Genomic DNA, 6,000 nt, shown 5'->3' with positions numbered 1-6,000 from the left:
TAATACTTTTCCAAAAACAATAGACCCGTTTTGGTACCTTATCCAAAAAAAAAATCTATTCGAATTAGCGTGTGTTCAGGGACAGGGTCAAGGGAGTTTTGGAGGCTTTGGCACCCACTGATTACCGAAAAACGTTAAAAATTCTATGGAAACTGTAAACAAAGATTTAACTTTTTTTTATGTAAAAACACTAAAAAATATTAATTTAACACTCATACATCACGATAAACAATCCTAGATACGTCACTACATGTGTTAAGCATAAAGGTGAAGTAGATCAAGACGACGAACAAAGAAAATATCCCCTCTCAATCTAGAGAAGAAACCTAAATCAATTTAATAAAAATTATCAACTTATTTTTTCCCGAAGCGAAGTAAGAGTATCTTTCTAGTATTTTGAATAAAACTAGAAAATAGTAGGAAGACAGATTGAAATTTGGTGTTTCCGCTCCGATAATTAAGTCAGTGAGGATACTAAGATATTGAAGTTTTGTAGTAACTTGATAGAAGAATTAGTTATGTGCACCTTATTTTGGATACTCTTTTTGGAGATGCTTGCTCTTTTTGTAAGTCCCGACGTAAAACAGAGGAAAGTAGAATGTGCATTTGAATTTTGTCTTGTGATTGAAACACATGTATTAACAGTTATATCTTTTGAGAGAGTGTCCTTTATCGATCCACATGTAACTTTTTCATCATTTCTTTAATTAATTAATTACTAATTTATTTATTAGCTATTGATTTTAATAATTTAATTAATTAAAAATATAGTCGTAATCACCAAATTTATTTAAGGATAAAAATACCCCTAATGTTTACCGTCAGGAGCGATTTTACCTTTAACGTCTAAAATGGTACAATTTTACCCCTAACATTGGCATTCAAGAGCATTTTTACCCTAGCGTTGGAAATTTGTGTCAATTTCAAATACTATTATAAAACATAAATATTTTGTTTCTTATTCTGCACAAATTGCATACCAGTTTGTTTTAAAAAAAATTCATATTTTATATGATTTAATAATAAAATTGGAGATTAATATTTAAACACTCGACGAAATATTTTGAATTTTTTTTGCCAAACTCATACAAAAGACATTATATTTAAAAAAAATTAATTTTTTTTCACGTCTAATCATATGTTTATGATTTGTTATTAATGAGCGTTAAAGTGATTCACATGTGAATTGTAGATGACAAGATTCATGACCGACAAGATAGTTTGTTAAATTATTTCTCAAATTGATCAAATTTGACAACGTTAGGGATAAAATTGATCTTGATTGCCAATATTAGGGGCAAAATTACACTATTTCAGACGTTAGGGGTAAAATTGCTCCTGGCTATAAACGTTAAAGATATTTTTGTACCTTATCCCTTTATTTAATCAAACTAATTATTAAACTTTGAATCAAATCTATCCGCAACAACGGTCCTATGTTGGACCTCTCCAAGCTAGCACCTCTTGGTCCAAATTTGGACCATCCATAGCGTTGGTCCAAGCTTATACTCAAGAGGCTCAATGAGGTTGGGACATCCATTTATTCCCATTTAGTAGTATAGAAAGTGCAGATTTTCGTTTCAAGTTGTAATTTTAAACAGAAGATAAAAAAAAAATGTTGTTATTTTTAATAGAAAAATTAACTACTATCTAATATTTAGCAACGATAGCTAACAACAAATAGCTAACACTAGACTTGTTCATGGACGGGACCGGACTGGGCTCGGGCCAGGTCCAACCGGGCTTGTCACATCATTACTTTGTCCAAACCCAACTCAGCCCGCACTATATTTACATCGGGCTGGGTTAGGCTAAGAGAACTAATTTCCCAACCCAACCCAACCCAACTTGACCCGACCCGATCCGGTCCAACTAATATCTTTGTATTTTTTAAAAATTAAAACTAAACTAAAAAATTATATTATAAATATAAATAATAAAATACAATAAACTAAATTTTAAAGGATTATTTCAATAAAATTTAATTAACGCAATCCTAAATAAAAATACTACTTTGATAGTAATAAATAAAACAGTAACAAAAAGATATGCATATTCGCCGATTCTATAAAATATATGTGGTTTGGAAATTTTTATCGTGAAGAAATTTAAAATTTATATTTTTGGAATATAAAGTTTATAAAACTATAAAATTTATTAAATTAAAGTTATTATTAAGATTTCGGACCGGGCCTGGGTTTTGAGACAAATGCCAAGCTCAACCTACTATGTATTCGGGCCTAAGCGGGCTTGGACCGGACCGGACCGGGTCTTACGGAATATATACATCTAAGCCCAGTCTTTGAAGAGCGGGCTTGGACGGGCTGGGTGGACCAGTGAGCTTTTTAGCAAGTCTAGCTAACAGTAACAACAACAACAAATAGTAATCTATAAATTAAATGTCTTAGTTTTTATTTGTTTTCTGGTCATTTTAAATTCTTTGTTTAATTTTAATTTTAAAGTTATAAATATCTCAATATATCATTTGCGCCTGAACTTTTTCAAAAAGCTCGATTGGTTTCCTGAATTTTTAAAGTGTCTTTATAACCCCTCAACTTGCATAAAATGTTCAGTTTGCCCCTTGAACTTGCGCAAAATGTAATAAATTGATCTTTTGGTTGCAAAAAAGTAAGTTAAATGCGGAAAATGTATTACACGCATCTTAAAAAAGTAAAACGATCAAAATCGGAGGCATAATTTTTATAGTTGAACAAGTAACAACTTTATTTTTTTTATCTATTTTTGAATTATGTAATAACATTCTAAGATGCGTGGAATACATCTTCCACATTTAATTTACTTTTTCGCAACAGAGTGATCAATTGATTACATTTTACGCAAGTTCAAAGAGCTAACTGAACATTTTATGCAAGTTGAGATAACTATTGGAATATTTTGAAAGTCCAGAGAGCCAATTAACCTTTTTGGACAAGTTCAATGAGCAAATGATGTATTAAGAAATGACTAATTAGTTACCAATAAAATTATATTTTTTTCTTCAAGATACATCGTTTATAGTGTCACAGTAAACCACAAATCTTAATAAGAATTTACCAACTACTCTTAAAATTAGAAGAAATCACAAATATCGATAAAAAGTTTTTATAAATTACACGTCAATTTGACATAAAATTTACGAGACTCTGATTGGACCTAATCAAACTTGATAATAATATTGGGATCATAAAATTTTATCAATTTATAGAGATATTAATTAATCAATAAATTAATAATTATTAATTTATAGAGGTGAAAACAATGAATGCTCACCAATCCAAAGTATAGAAAAAATTGTGGAAAGTATCATGCAAAATTCAATTTAGGATGAAACTGATGATGATTAGGTACCTTTAGAACCGATCATAAAAAAGAAAGCAATAATAGCATCAACCACTCTTTCTAATTTTTTTTTGTTACAATTTGATAATGATACACCAGAACTTTTGAATGCACTGAGGATAGTTAGAGATCAAATTCAACTAGATTCCAATTTTAAGAAAAAAACAAAGTACTATAGATTACTAAATTATCCTATATATATATATACTTGGCATATGTATTTAAGAAATTATTTATTTATAGAGATAATAAAATAATGTATTTATAAAGGGTTGTTTCAAAAAATTATTATCTTATTAATTTATTAAAATGGATTATTTTTTGAACTGGTTCAAATCGGGATCTTTAAAAAAATTATTAATTTATTGAATATTAATTTATGAAGATTTTACATCGAGTTTAGGCCAAGTTGAGAAAACTGATTTCCAATCCAATTAATATATATTTATATTGAAAAATAAATTAAAATTAAAATATAATTATTTTTTTTGATAAAAAAAATATAATTATGAATAATAATGAAAATACCAACAAGTTTTGAATATTTTATAATTATTCCCCACTCTATATATGACGTATGAGATTATGATAATTAGCAATGTCATAAATAATAATGTCCATGCATCCACTTTGTCTCTTTCTATAATGTTTTCAGTTTGCCTATCTTTTCTTTCATCAGCCGTTACGATAAGATTTTTAGAGTAAAATTAAAAGTTTGAGTCGCTTTAAAAGATTTTGACTAGTCAAATCTCTAATAGTAATATTTAATAAATAAAGTTTGAAATAGATTATTGGATAAAAAAAACTAATTTTGAAAAAACTGATTTTAAGAGTATTTTTAAAGGTATTACTATTTACTGTCCCAAATTACTTATCATCGCTTTCATTTGGACAATTTTACCCTTTTTATAAAAAAATTCAAAGTTGAAATTTTGGTTTTTTGAGAGAATTTTTTTTTTTTTTTTTTTGCCTAGGCGGATGCTCCATCCGTCTGGCCAATGGCCAGGTGGGTGGAGCATCCATCTAGCCATTCGACGGGCGGGTGAAGCACCTACCTAGGCAAAAAAAATTAAGTAAAATCGTCAAATTTTTTGTGAGAAAAATGCAAAATCGTTTAATTTTTTATGAAAAAAATGCAAAATCATTCAATTGTCATGCTTAAAAAACGTAAATTTTAATGTTTCCGAGTCGTAATCATCCATTTGCGGGGTTCTTGAGTGGTTACGCATCAATTAATTTCATAATTTCAATTATCGGTGTTCGAATTTGTGATTTTAGTGAGAATTTTCAGTTCTGGATCAAAATTGTGAGAAGGGAAAAAAAGTCTAAATGAGGGCACTAACTAGTTAAAAGGGGTGGTATTTAGCAATTCACTTTTTCAATTGGCTTATTATTTCATCTCTTTTATGGACATTTTTACCCCTAATTACTACCAATTAACTGCAAACAAAGATTTTATCATGTCTTTATTTGTCATTTTGCACAAACAACTATTAGCAATCAACTGAATTTTACCAAACAAGTTTAGACAATCAACTAGTGAAATCAGCTGACCAGAAAAAGGTAATTTGCTAACATCGATTTGCCAAACAGGGCCATGATCTAAAAAAGAAATGAATTAAGGGTAAAATTCAGAAGTTTGCAAATAGTTTCTGTTTGTTCGGTATCAAAATTTAGATATCAGTTCAGTTTTGAAGCTAACAATATTTGATAAGTTAATTTAAATATAATTAATTTCAATACTTAAAATTTGAATTAAGGTCAATTTGATTCTAGAAGTTGACAAACCAGTTTAGTTTAATCAAAATCGAAGTTTAGGTATTAACACAGTTCAAAAGTTGGTAATATTTGACATATTAGCTTAAATTTGAAAATCTTTTAAGTATTGAAGTTGATTGTATTTGGACTAATTCGTCAACTATTACCAACTTCAGAATCGAGTTAATACCTAAACTTTGATTTGGACTAAACTGAATTTGTTTACCAACTTGAGGGCCAAATTAACCCTTAATTCCTTAAAAATTTGTCAAATGTTATCTAAGCATCTGAACTTGTAACTCAATGTCTGAACTTCCTGCCGAACCTTCTAATGATATCCCTATAAGACAAAATAATATGTGAGAGAGAGGCTGAAATCTGACGAATTTGCTCCAATGCTTAAGTCAGTAGGTGTTGGAAGGGTTGAAGAGTATGAACTCTTTGAGAGGTAGAAATGTTAACATAACCTTTAGGGCAATCATACTTATCTATTTATAAGGTTTTAAGTCGAGCTCCTCTTCTTGTAGAAACCCTATTTGTATTAGGAATCTCTCTTCTATTGCAAGTCTTGTTTTAGGAAAATTATTCTATGGGGAGAAATCTTTATTCTAATCGCGTGGGGTTTCCCTCAATGGGGAACGTTCAATGGAAGTTCTTGATAGATCCAAAGACTTATGCTTCTACCCGTGGTATTAGATTTGAGGTCCCTAAACTGCCATATGTTCTGATTCATTTTATACGATATCATGTGTCCTCACTTGTTTTATGAAATCTTGCAGGGTTCGGTAAAAGGAGAATGAAAAATATATTTTCAACTTCGGTCATTTTCCTTCATTCTCTTTTATTGTGTTTTCCTATTTACATATGTCACAAAGGTTTTCTTGGGAATTGTTTGCATCCTTC

Source organism: Euphorbia lathyris, chromosome 4, assembly GCF_963576675.1.
Source record: "Euphorbia lathyris chromosome 4, ddEupLath1.1, whole genome shotgun sequence".
In the NCBI taxonomy this organism is placed as follows: domain Eukaryota; kingdom Viridiplantae; phylum Streptophyta; class Magnoliopsida; order Malpighiales; family Euphorbiaceae; genus Euphorbia; species Euphorbia lathyris.
The sequence above is the reverse complement of the archived record's forward strand: the minus strand, read 5'-3'. Positions refer to the sequence as shown.